The sequence below is a fragment of the Panthera pardus genome, unplaced genomic scaffold, assembly GCF_024362965.1.
Source record: "Panthera pardus isolate Hobbes unplaced genomic scaffold, ASM2436296v1 HiC_scaffold_24, whole genome shotgun sequence".
NCBI classification, from domain to species: domain Eukaryota; kingdom Metazoa; phylum Chordata; class Mammalia; order Carnivora; family Felidae; genus Panthera; species Panthera pardus.
This window is the reverse complement of record NW_026526810.1, coordinates 4,275,632-4,295,296: the sequence shown is the minus strand read 5'-3', so window position 1 is coordinate 4,295,296 and position 19,665 is coordinate 4,275,632. Positions and strand designations below refer to the sequence as shown.

The window sequence follows — 19,665 nt, the reverse complement described above, 5'->3', positions numbered from 1 at the left end:
CCACTGACAAGCGATTCTCCCCTGCCACCATTTCCTCCCCGCTAGGCTCACAGAACCTTCAACAGCTTCCCATTGCCCACAGGTTAAAGTCCAAACTCTCCAACTTGGTGTGAGTGACCGGACAGTGTGTGGCTCCCTGCCTCCCTCTCTTGCTTCGTCCTTCTTGTCTTCTGCAGGTGCCCTCCATCCCTGTCCAAATGTTCCCTCAAATGTTCCTGAGCACTTGGTGTCCCCCCACCTGCTCCCCCTAAGCGTTAAATTTCACTCAGATTCCAGCTGAAACTGGCCTCTGCAGTCATGCAGACTTCTTTAGGAATCTTAAGAACCAATTAGTCCCCCTCCTCCCTGCCTTCAACGGTTCCCTGTATTTGTTCACCTCTTGCTAAAGACACTGTAAATTCCTTGAGGGCACGGATTGGCTTTTATGGTTCCGAGGCCTCGGCCTTGACCAACGGGCCTGAAGACTGTGCCTGCTGCCTTACGATGTCCCCTGACCCCCCAGGACTGGGTTCCAGGCGATTGCAGCATGCCATTTGGAGAGGTGCATCTAACTGTCGACGCCATACTGACGTCCAGGGTGGGCTGGAAAAAACTTGGACTGAGGTGAAAGAAGCAGGGAGAAAGGAAGAAAGGAAAGGAGAGTCTGGAGGTGCTCCTTGTGTTCTTGAGGGAAAAGGGGAACCTCTCTGGACCCATCAACAAGGAATACCAACCCTGCCCCAGCCCCAGAGTAGAAATCACTGTCGCCGTGTGGAGCGTTCATCACATCCCTCCCGGACTTCCTGGGCACACACAGACGACACGGCTATAGGTCATTGGAGAAGCTGGTTGGTTGGACATAGTCCCATGGACGCAACAGATACCATCGCTTTCAGGGGACTGGGCGTCTCAAATGGACACAGAGCGACCCTTGCCATCCAGAGAAGAATGGAGAAAAAGAGTGTGGGTAAAGATGCGGGCAAGCGGCTGGGGCTCCTGCTCTGCCCACCCGGGGGGCGGGCAGTGGCAATGTGGGGAGGCCCAGAAGATGACAAATTTCTTCTGTCAAAACTAAAAGACTGTCAAGTGATTCCCAAGGTCACACCCTCTTTAAGCTGGAACTGAACACCGTTCATAGATGTCCTCAAACCCCAGCCATTGGGGGTGTGAGTGGTAACCCACCCTTCTCTGGATTCTCAGGGTCAGGGAAGGCCGGTGACATGGAAGGAGTTTTCTGAGTGGAGAAAAGGGGTTGGGGTCTGAAAGATGGGGGTCCTCTGCCTGGCGGGAGAAAGGGAGGGGGGCAAAGGCCGGTGCCCAGGATGTGGTGCCGACAGGCGTCATCCCGGCGATAGGGTGGTGCCTTTTCTTTCTCTGCCTCATGCCCACCTCTCCCTGCCCCTTCCCCTCCTGCCGGGGCTCAGCAGCCATTCACCTCAACAACTCATAAACGTCATGGAGAGAGGGGTGCAGGGGTTCAGGGAAGACAGCCATGGAGAGGGAGGCAGGCTGGGTCCTCCCACGCCTGGCCTGGCCTCCCTGAGACTTTGCTGGGCGTCCAGCTCCCTCCGCCTCCCTGGGGGCAGAGGGGTGGGGGATGGCGCGGCTCTCAGATCAGTTCAGATTTGGAACTTTCCTTGGTACCCCTTGAGAATAAAAAAGGCTGTCGGGGGCAAGCTGAATAAGGCACATCACCTATCTTACAATAGTGTTTTTCACACTGTGGGTCGCAAACCGTTAGTGGGTTGTGAAATCAGTTTAGTGGTTTACAGCCAGCACTTTAAAACAACAAGATTAAAAAAAAAAAAGCCTCAGTGTATCATTTACAGAAAAGGTAAGTGGGTTTTTTTGTTTTGGTTTTTTTATGATCATAGGTACATCTATCTGTGCCTGTATCTCAATCTAGAGTGTATAAAAATATCTGTACTGGGTGGGGGTGAAAAGTTAATTTCTTTCCATGGTTTTGGGGTCAAAAAAAATTGAAGAACATCGGCCTACCCTAGGATGTCACTGTTGGGCCCAGCTGACCCTGAAGTCGTGCAGGGAGGCCAAGTCTGAGGCTCAGGGCCTACTTTGGCCACATGGACTGGACAGCCTGGGATTAGGTGACCACTTCATTGGGCCCCGTCTCTCCTTGGAGTGAGGACATGTGGGGCAGCTGGACGAGGAAGATTGAAGACAAGAAGCCTCCTTGGGAGGCCTCTGAGTGTGTCTCTAGCCGTAGCCAGATCCCTCAGCTCTCCCTTACTGCGGATGTTCATGTTAGCTTCTGAGATGTACGGACTGGAAAAAGAGAGCCCGGAAGAACTGGGTGATGGCGAGGCAGAATGGGAAAACAGGAGTTTGTCAGCATGTGTCAGCAGCCTTCAGGGCCCTGATGCTTATTTGAGCTTAGGGGCTGGGCAGGGACAGGCCCTTGCCTTAGCTGAAGGCATGACATCCAAGATATGGAAGAGTTGGGAGGCCCCAGGGCTGGAGACCTTTGTCCAGGCAGATCAGTCCCAAAGGGCCCCATGGGGAGACCATGAGCTAGAGCACGAGGGTCTGGGGAGGGAGCAGGTCCCACCAGACTCCTCAGTCAGAGCGCTCACCTCTGCTAGCTGTGAGCTGCGTTGGAGAAAGACAAAAGTGTGTCAAACTTTGATCATTCACTACAGGAATGCTTTGCAAATCACTAAGAATTAGAGACTAGCATCCAGAACACTGAGAGGAGAAAATATTTGAATGTGTATGTGTGTGTGTGTGCGTGCACGCACACACACACACACACGTGATGCCCTGAGTGGTTGCTAGGGGTGATGGCACAGCTAGGAGGATGTCCTGTGTCGAGCATCCCTGAATCTGGGTGGTAAGAATGCTACAGAGAGAGGTGGCATGTTTTACTAAGGAAAAAATTACGTAGAATCTAGCACACTGCCCTGAATATAGATTACATGCTTAATTTCATTGGGATGATTTTTTACTAAAGATTTCTGAATTATTTGTGCTTGCTAATCACTGTGGAGATGCGGAAGAGGGTGGGTCAAAGGTGTCAATGCCCAGGATGTGGGCAGTGTGCAAAAATAAAGGAAATTGGGATTCCAGTGTGAAATTAAAGCTCTGGCTTTCGAAGCTTAGAGTGTGCGCTGCTCTTTGCTTCCTTCAAAACCCCTTTTATTTCCCCACTGAGAGAGAACCTTCTCTCATTTCCCCCCTCCTCCCTTGTTCCTTCGTGCGCCCCTCCTCCCTGCTGCCCAGGGCTACCCACGTCCCTGGCTTTCAGTGCACCACATAGAGGGTAGAAAAATGATCTGGGCTAAGAGGAGCTGTGGATTTGGGGGTTGGGTCTAGTCTATGCTACTTTCCAGGTCTGGGCTTCCAGAAGATTGCAGCTTCCGTTTACTCCCATTTCGGAGTACCAGTAAAGGATCCTACCCGCCTCGGATTCATTACTGAGCCCACGTGAGACAGCGGAGGCCGTCTGGAAGGCACTTAGCTTGTTATTGTCATCTCCACCATCCCCGGGGACACCCTGAGGTGGCAGTGGCTGTTCATTAGTGGCCATGTCCCACGACTATTTCCACAAGCACTTTGGAGAGCCCCTGTTGGCTAGCGTTGTGCCTGGGGCAGGGTGGAGAGGGGACCCACAGAGGCCGGAGGCCAGAACGTCCGCCCTCTAGAAGGTTCCTGAACTTGTCTGGGTACAAACAGAAGCACACAATGGATGTGAAGGCAATGCCAGCTTGGATGAGATTGGGAATCCAACCGCCTGAAATGGGATTTCGCTGCTATTGTTGCTTTCAAATGGGATGCACGTTGCAGATTGAACTTCTGTGTGAGTGAAAACCCTTCCTGAGGCCCCTGGAAACGTCTTCCAACTTCCACTGTGTGGACTTGAGTCAACGAAACTACCCTTTACAGGCAAAGGTTCCCAAGAAGACTTAGTATTAGAAGGTGGTTGGAGAAAGGAAACTCACTCAGAAACCACACGGGCGACAGAGTGACCTTTTACAAAATAAGATCTTGCAAAAATTTGAGACCACACACGCCTACCGTCTCTTACTCTGCTAGCAGGTAGTAAGTGCTGCAGGACTCTTAATCCAGGGTTTGTGTCACTTCTGCGCCCAGGTGTCCCAGGGCATGGCAGCGAACTCACAAGAGTGCCACAGGATATTTTTAAAATGTTCAAAGTGAACACAGGGACATTTGCCAGGTGCTGTGCTAGCAAGTAGTTTGGACCTAAGTACCTATTAATGGGGCCATCAGGTGTATCTTTTAGCCTGGGGGGTACTGCAAAGCATCACTGAGACACCAAGGGCACCTCGAACCAGGAATGTTTGGCAGCCCTTTATGGGTTCGGGTGGCATCATCATGGACACCATCTGATGGACAGAGGGCAGTATGCTGGCTCACAGACGTCTCTTCGGCGTATCCCCTGCTCAGGTTTATCATTGGCCAGCAACTCTGAACGTGCCATTGCTGATTTGTATCTGTCAAATGGTTGCATGTTCGGGACAAGCTTGATCGTGATTCATAGCACCCACCGATAGTTGGGCCCTACAGGCAGCTGGGATCCCTCTGCCTTTTGGGCTGAGAAACAGCCAGTTAGCACAGTGGCTAACTGTGTCAAATGGACACAACAGAGGTTGGCAGAGTTTGCCTTTAAGCCATCTGATAACAGAGCCCGCTCCTCCTCCTTCCAGAGCTCGTCACATTTCTCCTTGCTGCAGGTGCCAGCTGGGATCTCTGCTCACTCCTTCCTCCCTCCCATCAGCCTTCTCCCGCAGGCCCTCAAGGGGCCTGTCCCCGCTTAGCACCCCTCCCGGAACTGTGCATTCTGCCTTTCTGGGGCTGCTCTTGACCGTTGCCTTCAACCGCCGTTGGAATTTTCTCTCGCTAAAATTCTCAGCAGTTGGTGTCCTGGTTCTGCAGCCAAGTGGGCTGGACTATCATGCCTCAAGGACGCGGTCCAGACCTTCGTGTGGGGACCCAGCAGCGAGCATGCTGGAAATGCCCAGTGAACTTGTTGATAAATGATTCAATTATGAACTTAATTCCCAGCATGGGTTCTGAGCCAGTCAGGGCTGCATATGACACCCTCTTGTCACTGCCTGATGATGGTTTTCCAGGGGCTCTCTCTGCCTTAGCTGAGGAAAAACTTGATGTAGTGGCCTTGCCAGGCCCAGCAGATCAGGTTTTTGGGGCCTGGGAGACTTTGGCCCCCTCGTATGGCCCCTCTCCTGTCCTCCCTGGGCTCTTGTGTGTGTCTTTCCCAGCAGGCACCCGGCCAAGTGCATTCAGCTCAGCGATGGGGCAGGGCTGTATGGAGATTTATGTGCTGAATTTAATAACCTTTCTCCCTTCTCAGGGCGACAGAGGAAACCAGTATCCCCAAGGTGGAGGTGTCCCCTTCCCCTGGGAGCCCTGCCTCCTCACAGGCTGCCATGCTTTGTTGTCCCTGTGACTCACCAAGTGTGTGCAGAGGCTGGAGGGTGGGCAGGGGCTGGGAGGGGCTGGAGAAGAGGCCGGTCTTGCTTCTGACACTCGAACTCCTCAGAATTGCCACCCGCCCTGTGTGTCAGCACTGAGAGGGCATTTTAGAGATGGACAGAGGCCTGGCCTTTTCCATTTTTTGAGTACCTTGAATATTTGAAAAAAGAAGAAAAATGCCAGAATTGGTACAAAAAATTGTAGGTGGTATATTCTATTTAGATGCTTAATAAAAAAATGCTTCTAAACACTTATAAAAATACAATGGCTACGAGGACCCTCATTTGGAGAGAATGATTCCATAGATCCATAGACCATAGATTCACAGTCTATGATTTGAGGTCGTTTGTGGATGAGATTCAGAACGCGTGGCTCTCCTGGTCCTCTGCTCCCCTTCACCTCCGTGTTAGATATGGGTGCCTTTGGCGGGGCAGGGTGGGGGGTCTCCTGCTGGAGGGCTCGGGGCCCCACTCTTCTACGGGACAAAAGCCTTCAGATCAACCTTGTGCCCCTGGGGAGAGGAGTGGTGCCCTCAGGCTGGCCTGGCCTGGGCAGGGAGGGTCTCCTTGCTGGGCTGGGGTGAACAGCAGGTGGAGGGACACAACCTGAGTCATCCGTGGGACACGATGCCCCCTTCTCCTGATGTCCTCCTCCTCCAGCCAGGGGCTCATCACTGGGGTATCTGGGTTACCTTGGTTACGACATGGGAAAAGGAAGTTTTGGGAATGGCTTCTCCTTGGGTGCTTTCAGACTTAAGAAATAGCTCCATCATTTGTGGCCAGCTTTCTGCTGGTTTCCTTCTGTGATGATAGCAGCCGCCAGTTCGCCTCATGACATGCCTACATCAGCCAGGCATTGTGTTAAGAGCTGAAAATACAGCGGTTATTCACGCTGGCTGTCCTGGGGGCAGGGGAGCTGACCGTTGATTTGGGAGAAAGTCACAAGTGTGTGAGTCACCTCCATATAATGAAGTGAGCACTCTTCTTGGATTATGACAGAACCATAGAGGAGAGCCGCCCACCCAGGGCGGGGCATTCCTGAGAAGGTTCTGGAACAGAGAGGGAGGCTGAGCTGAATCCTGATGAAGAAAGGACTTAGCCAGGCTGGAGTGGGTTGTGAGAAGATCCAAGGGACGGGGGCACCCAGCTTGGGTCGAGGTATAGAGGTGTGACAGAGCAAGGGTTGAGAAAATGGGGGCCTGAGTATCCAGGAAACAAGTAGGGGTGGATGTGGAGTGGGAATGAGGGGGCAGGGGTCTTATCTCTCAGACTGGTGAGGAGCAAGAGAGCGAGGGGGTCCGGTGGGTGTTTTGGATGAAACTCTTTAGTTGCAGTATGAAGAGACAGATCTCAGTGGGGGAAGGGGGGGTAGGGCTTGACTGGAGGAGGTAGATGATTGTATGTGTAGGGGTGGCCCTGGGGAGAAGCCATCAAACTAAGAAAGGAACAGAGTTGGGTGACAAGGTGTCTTGTGGCCTCAGGGGCAATGGAAGGGAATGTAGCTGGGTCAGGCTGATGTTGGGCATCAGCACTCAAGACCCTTCCATAATAGGAGTGAGGCAGCTGGGAGGGTGAGAGGAGCAGTGGAGAGGAGAAATCCATGGGGACAGATGTGTAAGGGACACAGGTAGGAGCCAGATGGGGGCAGGGGCTGGGAATGGGGGAGAGGAGAGCTTGGTGGAGAATCCAGAGGGCACGATTGGGTGGGCTGTCCCTCGTGTACCCACTTGGGCATTCTGTCCCACCAGCAAGTGCAGGAACTCTGGGGTCACTGACCTGAGGCTTCAGGGTTGATATCTCCCTCCAGTGCCTGCCTAACACTGTGCCTGACACACAGTAGGTACTAAATTAATGTTAAGTCCACTGAACACAAATACAGCATGGAGGCCAGTGAGAGGAGGGCTGGAAACATCCAGTGGCTTTGGCAATGGAGGCGGGGCATTTCTGGGGAGTGTTTCTGGGGGACAGGTGGAAGCGGAAACCAGATTTCTGGGGAGTAAGGGAGGAGGTGGAGGAGGCAATTTTTTTGGGTGGAGTTGGGTGAGTCAAGGGGTGAGGAAATAGAAGACAAGGAGTCTGTCTATTCTTTCTAGAAGCTTGGCCATGACAGGAAGGAGAGGAAGGGCAAGACTCATGGTTGAAGCACTTTTCAAACATTAACAGTAACTTTCATTGCTTCCTCCATCCCTACAAAGATTGGGCGTTCCTTACAGAAAATCTAGGAAATACATATAAGGAGGCAAAAAAAAAAAAAAAAAAATGAAAATCACCCGTTAATCCCATCCATTGGCAATATACGCTGTTAAACCTTGCAGTCCTTGCCTTCCAGACTTTGTTGCTGTAGTTTTTTTTTTTTTTTTTAGTAGAAATGGGTGTCGTGCAGCACATTTCTTACTTTGCGACATACCTTTTTCACTATCTCTTGTATAACTTCCTCTGTGCAGCTACTATTCCTCCAAAACATCCTTTAAAATTTTATCTATCTACCTAAATGGTCCAAATGGTTCAAACCTCAACACATACAAAAGAGGGTTGATTCAGTGAGAAGTTGCCTTTTATTGCCTGCCCCTGAGCTACCGAGTTGGCCTTGGAGGCAACTGGTATTTCCTTCTTTCGTCCAATATGGTGATTAGATACTATTCCAATGCATGTGTCTTTCAAAACTTATTTAAACAACTTCTCATCTTAGATATTTAGACATGACTTAGTTTTATTTTGCTATTATACATCAGGCTATAGTAAGTCTTCTTCTAGCTAAATCATTGTGCACATACCTTGTCTTCCTAGACTACATTTCCAACAGTGGGAGTTCAGGGTCAGAAGGTAGAAAGACAACTACAGAAAACTTTAAATACCAGGTTTTCCCTCCAAGGAAATCAACGTCCATTGGCGTTCCTCTCCACAGAGCATGAGAGTCTTTCTATCCCCACCTGCCCCTCCACCCGTGTTATTAAAACTCACTTCCTCCACCTGTGCCAACTCAGTGTTTTTTTTTGTTTTGTTTTTTTGTTTTTTTTAAAGGTGCACGTGAGGGCCTCTAACCGTCACTGTGAGTTGCATTTTGGGAGAAACAAATGGCAGCATGGGGACGATAGGGGACCAGGTGTTGCAAAGGCAGTTCTGAGCCTGGAAAGGGCTGACCTGGCGGGAGGACAGAGAAGATTGAGCTGAGGAGTGAGCTGGCTGGCTTGTCAGTGAGCACCAAGCCCGGGGACAAGGCCCTTCTTCATTTCTAGAAACCCCGCCCTGGCCATGAGGAGCAGGAGGGCCTCCAGAGACCTGGAAGAATTTGTGGGTGAGGTCCAGGGAAAACTGGTATATGGTCTGGGCTGTTTTTTGTTCTTCTTCCAAGAGGCAATCCTGTGGGTTCTTTGCTGACAGCATCCGGGGCGGGGTTCCAGGAACAGCACGGAGCTGGGTGCATGCTCTTGGGTGAGCAGAGTCCGCCTCTCCCTTGACTTTGCCTTGGGGTGACTGCATGTGGCCTTGTGCTCCCAGATGCAAGGCTGCATGATTCCCGATTGGGGAAGAGAGGCAAAGGGCTGTTAGAGACATGCACCCAGCTGGAGCGAGCGCGGAGAAAATCTGCCTCACCCTCATTCATACATTCCCGGGCTTGCAAGGTCAGCACTGGGTGTCGGATGGGCTGTTTCCTTTCGCATTCACCCTTCCTTAGGGACCCTCTGGAAAGTCCCTGCTTTTCCCATGCTGCCCCCAAGGGGAGCTGCTTCTCTCTGGTTGTTTTGCATACAGCAGACATCAGGCCTTTCTCCAGACTATTTAGTGTGTGTGTGTGTGTGTTTCCCCAAAAGAGAAAGAAAGAAAATCGTTTGGTTTACAGTCTGTAGTTACTTGTCTCTGGGTTAGGATCGCTGGAGGTTGCCCCCGCCTCGCGTCCAGCTTGACTTCCAAGTTTCTGAGGCCACATTTAGCCCCTACTCCCCACCCCTGAGCTCCGTCAAGGACTGTCAACTCCCTTGAAATTGACGCCCCAGAGAGTTGGAATGGGAATCCTCACTCCCTGTAAATTTGGAGTTGTATTTTGTTGCTGCAGCTTGCTCATTTCCTGGTTATTCTCATGGATAATTCTTGAGTTATCCTTGAATTGGATATATATGTATAGATATATCTTCTTTCCCCCCCCAAGGCCCTGTTTTTGTGTGTGTCAGGCATCATTTCCAGAGAGCCCACACTCCACCTAGATTCTATATTGGTCTCTGCATGCGGGGTTTAGGGCCGCTGTTACCCAATTACCACAAACCAGGTGACTTAAAACAACAGAAATGTATTGTCTCACAGTTCTGTGAGTCAGAAGCCAGAAGTCAGGGCATCAGCAGAGTTGGCTCCTTCTGGAGGCTCTGAGGGAGAATCTGTTCCATGTCCCTCTCCCCGCTTCTGGTCGTTGCTGGCAACCCGTGGCTTTCCCTGTCTTGTAGATATATCACTCCAGCCTCTGCCTCTGTCTTCATATGGTGTTTTCCTCTCTGTATGTGTCTTTGTGTGTCCTCTCCTTATAAGGACAAAAGTCACTGGGTTTTAGGGCCCACCCCAATCCAGTAGGATCTCACCTTAACTAATTACATTTGCAAAGACCCTATTTCCAAATAAGGTCACATTCTGAGGTGTTCTGGGTAGATATGGATTTTCAAAGGTCACCGGTAAACCCACCACAGTCTCTTCACCTTCCGACCCTTCCTTCCACTGATCCGTCCCATGCACCTCGCCAGAGCCATTTTTCTCAAACCTCCTTAGCAGGTGCAACCAACTCTTATGCCAAAAATCTCCAGTGACTTCCCGCTGCCAACAGAATAAAGTCCTATCTCTTTAGCTCAACTTCAGAAGACTCACCATAGTGTTGCTCCAGCGATCTTTTTCACGTTCCTTGTCTCCACTCTCCTTCACACATTCTCCAGCTGCATCTGGAAGGTCTTCTGTGGCATGGCACATACTGTAAAGGGCTCTTGTCTTCTGCTAGGGCCTCTGTCCCTTGCCTAGATGCTCTCCTTTTCAAGCATCCCTGTCATGTCATAGCCTTTTTTCTCTGATGAGAACATCCCTGGCCAGTCGAGATCAAGGGCTCAGCGCTGACCACAGACCGACTTCGATGCCACCCCCATCCTCAGTGGCGAGGATCCTCCTTCCCCCATCCTCAGTGGCGAGTGATGCTACTCTCTGCCAAGTGGAATTTTTATCCAAAGATAAGCCTGTGTCTAATACGTCTTTGGGTCTTTGGATTGGAAAATGATGCATTGAATCTTGCGACTTCTTGGCAAATGACTGTGGGTGCCACTGCTGTGAGCACATGAGGGGGGTGATTTGAATCTGAAGTGACCAGGATGCTCATGGGTCAGTGCATGAACTCCATGCCTATAGCCCCACTAGGTCTGAAGCAGATGAAGATCCCCTGTGTGGAGATAAAATGAGGGGAAGGAGAGAATGGCTGCTGTATTGAGAGTCAAGGGCAGTGGTCTTTCAAAGGAAGACGTAGGAGAAGCAGATCCCTAAGGTTGGGTACTGAGGGGCACTGGGCTCAGTGGGAAGGGTTGTAGTGATATCCAGCAGGCCCCCTCCCCATCCTCCCTGATGGACGGTTGGTGAGCAAGATGGCAGGTGGGACAGGGCTAGGGAGGGAGGTAAAATGGAGACATAGGGTACAATGAACAGAATGGGTTCCAACACCTTTCACTTCCAGCTTTCACAGATGCCCTGAACACTTGAAAGCAACAAGGAAGTTTTCATTGCAAACAGTGATGCTGGCATCTTTTTCTAGCCCCTCCCAAGTGGCACTGATTGACCATTGACAACTGGCTCTTCAAACTCTCTTCCAAAGCATTGCATCTCTGTGGAGACACATGAGGAATGTAGTTCATCTGCAAGTAGGTTTCCTCTAAACTGTCTTGCCTCATGTGCTCTGTCTTTTTCCTCTGCTCATACCTCAGTTGCATCAAAGCCCCATAGGCATTGTCCCTGGGGATCAAGAAGCAGTCCACCCCAAAAGGAATAGCAGAGACATAAAGAATTGGAGTGAGAGAGAGTTCTGGGCAGATGCTCAAGGTGTGGGTGGCAGGTTGAGCCCACTGATTTGTGACATTCTGCATTTCAGGTACTGGGACATTTCTAACATCAAAATCTTTGAAGCCACCAGGGCTCTTTCTTGCTGGGTCTTGGCAATACTCCTTCATGTCATAGGTTTAGAAACTCAGGCTAAAGAAAGTACCCAGGGAAAAGTGCTTGCCCCTGGAAATGTTTATGATAGCTCTGCTCCTTCCTCTATTGACTCATAACTCCGCATGCATGGTCTCACCTGGCTGGGTTCAGAAAATAGTTATCTTATTATAAAAACAGTAAACCTTGACTCCATTAAATAATTATAGCTTCTTAGACATCCCATCTAAAAAGTTTCCCATTTTTCTTCCTGACAAATTGCCAATTTGTGCATTTTAAAGCAGATGGATTTAGTCAAATTTTCTTTGTCAGTAAGTATTCTGTGCAACAAATCTGTTTCCAGGTCCTAAAGGCGACTTTGCTCAGGTTCAAGCCAACAACCTCCACCCCCCAACCAAACAAAAAGGAATGACCCCAGTTTGAGTTAGTTGTATCCATATACATGAAGAATATCCATGAGTTTGAAATGTTTTAAGAATCATGAAGGGCGGGGGAGAGGAGAAAAGAGGAAAAGGACGAATTGCTTATGATTCTGCTCTTAAGGAGTGATTTTATGTCACTGCTCCCTGCTACTGGAAGTTGCCATCCACCTCTGACCAAAGTACAAAGAACATTTGACACAACATAAAACATGAAAAGAACTTTCAGTGGCTTAGTGTCCTGGCTGTGACTCAAATGTGCATGCCCAGGCAGGCTCCACAGTGGAGGTCCGGCTCCATTGCTCTACTCTAGGAGGCTGAAGCAGATGTGGTCCATTAATATCACTCTCTTGCCAATAGCAGTTTCCATCGATGGAAGCTGGACTGATCCAACTGTAGTCTTACTTCTGAAACATCCAAGGATTCTAGGTAGCTGCTTCTGTGTTTCTTTTTCCAACTAGACAGTGAATTCCTTGAGGGAAAGGATAATGTCCATTTGGTTTGCATCTGTAGACATCAGCTCAGTAATTGGCACATAAAGGCACTCTGATAAAAAAAATTTTTTTTAATGAAATGGTTTAAAAACAGCAAGATCCTCTGTAAAAGTAGGACATTATACTCCTCTAGTTTTCTTCAGAGCATATAAATATTTGATAGGAGGTTGCACCAGGACTGGGATTCTGACTCCTAGTGGTGCCGGGATCTGGGGCTCTGGGACTTAGAGACAGAAGAGATGGAACTCTGGTTCCGTCAAGGACAAAGCTGATGGGAAACTGTGGCATGGGTGTTAGGAGGGAGGGTGAATTAGTTTCCTATAGCTGCTGTAACAAATTACACCAAAAGATGAGTGGGTTAAAACAACACCAACTTATTAGCTTAACCATTCTGGAAGTCAGAAGTTCAAAATGAGTCCCCCGGGCTAAAATCAAGGTGTTGACAAGGCTGTGTTCCCTGGGGAGGCTCTAGGGGAGAATAGTTTTCCTGCATTTTCCCATTTCTAGAGGCCATCTGCATCGTTTGGCTCATGGCCTCTGCCTCCGTCTTCAAAACCAACATCTTCAAATCTCTCTCTGACTCTTACCCTGACCCTCCTGCTTCCCTCTTTGACTTATAAGGACCCTTGAGATTACATGGGGCTCAACTGGTTCCCCATCTCAAGGTTACCTGATTAGCAGTCTAAATTCCATCTGCAACTTTAATTCCCCTTTTCCATGTAACATAACATATTCACAAATTCTGAGGAGTAGGGCATGGATGGCTTTTGAGGGGAGGCATTATTCTGTTTACCACAGAAGGGCACCTGGGTGGTCATGGAGTCCAGCATCCTCGTGTATACTTGAGGAAACTCAAGCTCCAAGAGTTTATTGGAATTCCAACTGTTTTCCTCCACAGGAGAGTTAAGCTCACTCTAAGGCCCAACCGTCTGCACCCAGAGCCCTAAGCAAGACTCAGCAGGAGGCCCCTGGCCTCCTCTTCCTCCAGTTCTTTCTTCTACACCTGTGCCTCATTGCTTTCCCACACTGTCCAGGGGAGGGTGCCAGGGTGTGTGTGTGTGGGGGGGGGGGGGGGGTCACAGTACACCTGACCCATGTCCAGACTGGATGGAGAGTGGCCATTTCATGGGGCCAGAGAATGGATTGGACCCATCCATAAGAGCCCTGTCATTTTTGCAGAAGCATGAGCTCTTAGAAGTACAGCTTCTGGAGAGAGGGGAGGATAGGTGATGGGTATTGAAGAGGGCATCTTTTGGGATGAGCACTGGGACTCACTGCTGTCAGCTCAGAGCCCACTTCAGATCCTCTGTATCCCCTCCCCCTCGCCCCTCCCTCTCCTCTTTCTCATAAACAAATAAACATTAAAGAAAAAAAGAATGGGTGTCTGCATGGCTCAGTTGGTTAAGTGTCCGACTTTTGATTTTGGCTCAGGTCCTGATCTCACGGTTTGTGTGTTCGAACCCTGTGTTCGACAGGGCTTCTGCACTGACAGCGTGGAGCCTGCTTGTGATTCTGTCTCTCCTTCTCTCTGTCCCTCTCTCTCTCTCTCTCTCAAAAATAAATAAAACGTTTTTTAAAAAAAAGAAAAAGAGAAAAAAAAGAAAAAAAAAGAAGTACATCTGCCAGTTGCCTAACTAGGACACTGAACTCAAGGGACTTGGGGCCTCAAGAATCTGAAAGTCTGTATTGTCCTTACTAGGAAGTCCATAAAAGGGGGAACTAGTGGGTGATCCCCAACTGGCTGGTTCACAACTGACACTGATATTGCTGCTGGGGCCGCTGCTGTGGGTTTCTCAGCCTGGAGACCCTGTTGGACCATGGCCCATTCTTGGCAAGAGAAGGTTCCGGCTGCCGAGTGTCCTTTGAGTAGATGCTGGTGATTCTGGCCCCAGAGCTCAAGTTTAAGGCAGTAGGTGGTCCAGGAGGCACAAGAGCAGGTCCCCGGTCAAGGCCGGGGCCAGAGGAGAAGACACAGGAGGATTTACTGCATGAGACATTTACTAGGAAAGAGCAAACCACCATCTGGGGGAGCAGAGGACCAGGGGACGGGACAGGTCTTATTCCTAAAGTTCCCTCCTTTCATGTCACTCCGTTCTGTGTAGCTGGCCAGCCCCTTTACCTTCACCACAGCCAACAAAAGCCTCTGGCCAAGGACACGAGGGCCCAGGACCTTGCTTGGAATTCCTCAGAACCCTGGGATGCAGCCAGTCTGGTGGGGGGAAGATGGGGTGTTAAGGGTGGATGGGACCACTGAGGAAGGCAGGCCAGGCCTTTGGAGGCAGTTGACATGGCTCCGTGAAGCACAAGGGGACCATGGCCCCCTCAGCGTAGGGCTATAGAGTTCCCCATATGTCCCCTGGCAGCTGACAGGTGGAGACAAGAACCCTGACCTGAGAGGTGAGTGAAAAGAGAAGCAAGGTATCTTCACCCAGGGGAGAGCCCATGTCCTCTGGCTGAGTGCCTGGCGAGGTTGGGATCACCATGAGCAAGTTCTACTTTGATTGAAAGTCTCTAACCCAGGATTCTGGACCAAAACCTCAGCATCCTCTGAAGGAGACACAGCTGAGGATCCGAAAGGGCAGAGAGAGCTTGCGAGGAAACAGGTGCAGGTGAAATTGGGGAGAACAGGTGGAAATGGGTCAGGGATGTGGCTGAGGCTGAGGTTGGCGGTTCCAGTGATGATGGAGGTCGAGGAAGATGACGCGTCGGGGATCAGGATGTGCTTCTGAGACACAATATCAAGGAAGAATGAGGTGGGGGTATCGATCAGCCTGAGGGATATTCCTTTTGCAGATGGGCAGTGTTGATGGAGCCCTGCCTTTTCAGTGGTGCTGAAAACTGGGCAGCCCCAGGGAGGAGAGAGGCCTTATATACTTTGTCTATGCCTACAGCTGCAGACAAGAAGGCAGGGCACCCGCCTTTCCCCAGAAGAATCAGTTGAGAAGGACATAGCCGCCGCCCCTAGGGAAGCCCCTGCTTCCTTCCCGTCAGGGCCCTCCAAAGGCTGCACAACCCAGGCCCCCAGAAGTGAGCCCCCCTAATGTGTAGTGGAAAATGAATCCTAAAGGAAGGCCAGACTGCCACCTGACGAGCACCCTAGACTGGATGTCACTTGAAGCCTCCTGGGGCTCCGGTGCCCTGTGAATCTCTTCCTCTTGGAACCTGGGCAACAGCTATCTAGTGCCTTGCTGGGCCCCAGGCTCTCCTGCCAGCAGTGCCTGAGATGGGAAGACTGAGAGCTAAGATTCTCCTTTAGGAACTCAGTGTTCAAAAATGTGCCATGACCCATGGTGGCCCTTTTTCTCTTGGGGCTCCAGAGAGCTTCTGAGCTGGACAGACTGGAATAAGAGAACCCAGCAGAAATGGAGGGAGAAGCAAGAGGTAAGATCTCTGGCTGAAACGAGGCTGTTGGGGGGCAGCCTCTAAGATACTCTTCCTGGTGGGTAAGAGCTGAAGTACTCCAGAAAGCCCACCCAAGGAAGTCCCTGACCCCTGGGCACGGGACGACCCCTTTGGGACTGATGAGTTCATCAGGCTTTGGCCAAGTTTGTGTTTCTCAGAGGGACCATGGCCAACCTCTGGTGCATAACTGTCTATGAGTGGAGACTGGATCTTGAGCAGAGAAAAAGTACTGTGGGCTCTGGAGCAAGGAGAACCCCCAAAGATATGGGATGGAGTCTGGCATTTCTGGGAGCTGGAGCAGGCCTGGGTGGGAAATGCCAGTGGGTGGCATGGTGTTACGAAGTTACTTCTTCCCAGAACTTATGAGACATTGAATTCATTTCTAGAATTTCTGTCCTAAAACCATGAGTTAAATGTTCTGTGTTTTTTGTTTTTGTCTTTTTGTTTTGTTTTGTTTTGTTTCTAACCCAGTTAAGCACAGGAGTTTGATAATGGCCATCAGGTAATGTGTTTGGAAACTGGTCTGCGAAGACCAACATCATTATATTTTAAAGCGCTGACGTGTACCTAAATGGCTATATTTTCAGATGAGCTTGAGTATGATTTGTCAAGATCTATAATGTCGCCATGAGAACTGTAACCACATCAAACCTATGGATTCACTTGGGAAGTGAAGCCATTGTTGTTGGATCTAGCGTTTTCAATTCAGAGCAGCTTGCGTAGAAAGGCAGAAGGTAGTGGTTAAGAACACAACCTCTGAGCCTCGCTGCCTGGGTTTGGGTCTCTACTTTGCCTCTCTGGCCTTGGGCAAGAGCCTTAAGATTTCTGTCCCTCAGGTTCCTCATCTGTAAAATGGGGATTAATCCCAGGGTTATTGTGAAGATCAGGTAAGTTAATAGATGTAAAATATATAGAACAGTGCTTGGCATGTACTAAGGACTCAAACGTTAGCTACTATTATTATTTCTAATTTTATTTTATTTCAGTTCTTTAAAAACTGCATTCCATTTTTGTGGATTCTACAATGCTTATTTTATTTTATTTTATTTTATTAAGGAAAACTTACTCCTTCCCTTTTTTCTGACCTGACAGCATGCCCAGGAAACAAGGTGGTTTGTTTTGGGGCTGAGGATTCTGGAAAGATGTTAGGAACAATACACGGGAATGTAATTTTTCAGTATCCCTAATCTACGCTCAGCCTTAAGCCCTGTGCCCTTTACAATGGTGTGAGCTTGGTAAATGGTCGATAAATAATTTCAATACATTCACCAAAATCATTTTTGGTTGTTTCTAGGTCCAGAGTCTGGGAAAATGTCATTGGAAAGTAGCTAGCACGGAAATGTGAGTTTCCCGCCCTCTACTATTCCGATATTCTCAGGAGCTGGGAAGCTGGCATAAAAAATAGTCAAGGCTTTAAAGCTGCAATGGACTATATTCTGTTTCTTTCAAAATTCTTTTCACATCTTCCCTGGCAGAGAGGCCTGCCTGCTTTCCTATCAACACTGAAGAATGTATAGCAGCATCTATATATACAGCCTGAGGTGTGCTCCCAGAGCCTGATGGTTGGAGCTGCCTCCCTGGCTCTTTCTTCCAATTGATGGAATGGTGTCTGTAAAAATGTTTTGAAAATATGAAAAGTGGCAAATTGGCCTTCATGACAAATAGAACTTAATGTAGTATATTTTACACATTAAATCTCCACGAACAAAAGCGATCTCTTATGTTTTCTTTCTCAGGGCAAATTCCTTGGCATTTACATACCTTCAGTGTTTTACTGTGATCCTGGCTGGTGGTGGGGGGGGGAGTTATCATAATAAATAAAACAGCTTTCACCTGTATGGAGCTTATGATTTATCTGATAGCAACCCATTGTATCTCACCCCCGAGAGAGGTGGTGTGCAGGTGATGGGGAAGAGGTCCTCATGTTGCAGCCCCCAGATGGAACCTCTTTGACTCCCTCCCCTAATCCCCCAACTCCCTGCTCCTCCAAACCCTGGGCTGTTAAGTGCTCCTTTGAAGGAGAGGGAGTCAGAGGTATAGGAAATACCAGCTTCTGAGACTTTGATGGCTGAGCCCAGTATGGTCTGGGGTGTCTCTCCCTGAGTTAATGGCATGGGGACTCCCCAACAGCAGTTGACCCAACTGATCCACTCCACTGTGGGAAAAGTAGGCTCTGCTTCTCCAGTGTCCCAAATGGGGTGTGGGGTGGCAGTGGGCACAGGGGACAACTGTTGAGGCAACTTCGACCCTTTGACACCCAGGGTTGCTTTGGACAGAAGCTGAAAGGAGGAGAATAGAAATGCACAGGGTTTGTGTTTTGCACTCCCCCCCACCCCCCATTGAAACAGTGAAATTGGGAGGGGGAGAAAGAAAGGACAGGGGACAGGCTTGTTTATTTTAATTTAATTTTTTAAAGTTTATTTTGAGAGAGAGAGAGAGAGAGAGAACAATAGGGGGAGGGGCAGAGGGAGAGGGAGAGAGAGAGAGAATCCCAAGCAGGCTCCTCACTTTCAGCCCAAAGCCTGACTCGAGGCTTGATCTTACGAACCGTGAGATCACAACCTGAGCCAATATCAAGAGTTAGATGCGTAACCAACTGAGCCACCCAGGTGCCCCCAGGCTTGTTCATTTTAAGGAGAGTAGAGTGGAGTCAGAAAAGATAGTCTCATCCAGATGGTAGTAAACACGATACTGTTTTTGAGTGCTTATTGTCTGCCTGGGACTGGCTACCTGGTACTCATCCTGGGTGTGGATTTCTCAAGTTGCAAACCATGGCACACATGAAATACTTCCTACAACTTGATTTCTACCCAGAGTTGTCATTTCATCTGACAGTAGAAATTTAATGATTAATTCGCCATAGTTCAGCCACTCTGGGTTTTCTGAGCATGCTTGGAATGTAACAGCTTAATTCTTTCAAAGCTCATCCATCACCCTTATGCCTCCCTCCCCTGGGATTTTCACCCAAGATCTGAGAGCCTTAATGGTCACTGGGGGTGGGGTGGTGGGGTAATGACCAAGGGGAGGGGAGTGGTGCTCTTGGGAGCCATTCCCTGTGGAGTGCCTGTGGGCCTTCTCCCTGACACTTCTGGCTGTGACCCTCTTGGTCTGTCTGCCATCCCAAGCCAGCTCTAAAATGAATGCACTCATGGTGGGGGCAGTTTGTGGTGCCTTGAGCTTTTTCTTATTCTTCAGTGCTCCTTTAAAAGTAATGTTATTTTTTTTTAACAACTAGAAGTTTGTACTTCTTAACGCTATTTTGCCCATCCCTCCTACCCCCTCAACCAGCAGTTTGTATTTAAGAGTCTATTGGTATTTTGTTTGTTTTTAATTTCATTTATTTTTAAGTTTTTAAAGTTTATTTTTGAGAGAGAGAGAGAGAGAGAGACAGCAAGCTGGGGAGGAACAGAGAGAGAGAGAGAGAGAGAGAGAGAGAGAGAGAATCTCAAGCAGGCTCCATGCTAACAGCCCAGAGCCCCATGCAGGGCTTGAAACTACGAACCGTGAGATCATGACCTGAAATGAAATCAGGTGTCGAAGGCTTAACCGACTGAGCCACTCAGGCTCCCTTTCCATATATAAATGAAATCATATGGTATTTGTTTTTCTCTGACTTATTTCAGTTAGCATAATACCCTCTAGCTTCATCCATGTTGTTGCAAATGGCAAGATCTCATTCTTTTTTATGGCTGAGTAATATTCCATTGTATATACACCACATCTTTATCCATTCATCTG

The 19,665-nt window shown here is 49.2% G+C and overlaps 2 long non-coding RNA genes across 2 annotated transcripts; both read left to right on the top strand.

Moving 5' to 3' along the window:
* Positions 1-5,487: 5,487 nt before the first annotated feature.
* Positions 5,488-8,426, top strand: LOC109273385 (uncharacterized). Its single transcript, XR_002083017.2, has 2 exons — positions 5,488-6,605; positions 8,235-8,426. It is a non-coding gene; the product is annotated as an uncharacterized LOC109273385 (long non-coding RNA).
* A 5,682-nt stretch (positions 8,427-14,108) lies between these two features.
* Positions 14,109-17,765, top strand: LOC109273386 (uncharacterized). Its single transcript, XR_002083018.2, has 2 exons — positions 14,109-15,906; positions 17,222-17,765. It is a non-coding gene; the product is annotated as an uncharacterized LOC109273386 (long non-coding RNA).
* Positions 17,766-19,665: the final 1,900 nt, after the last annotated feature.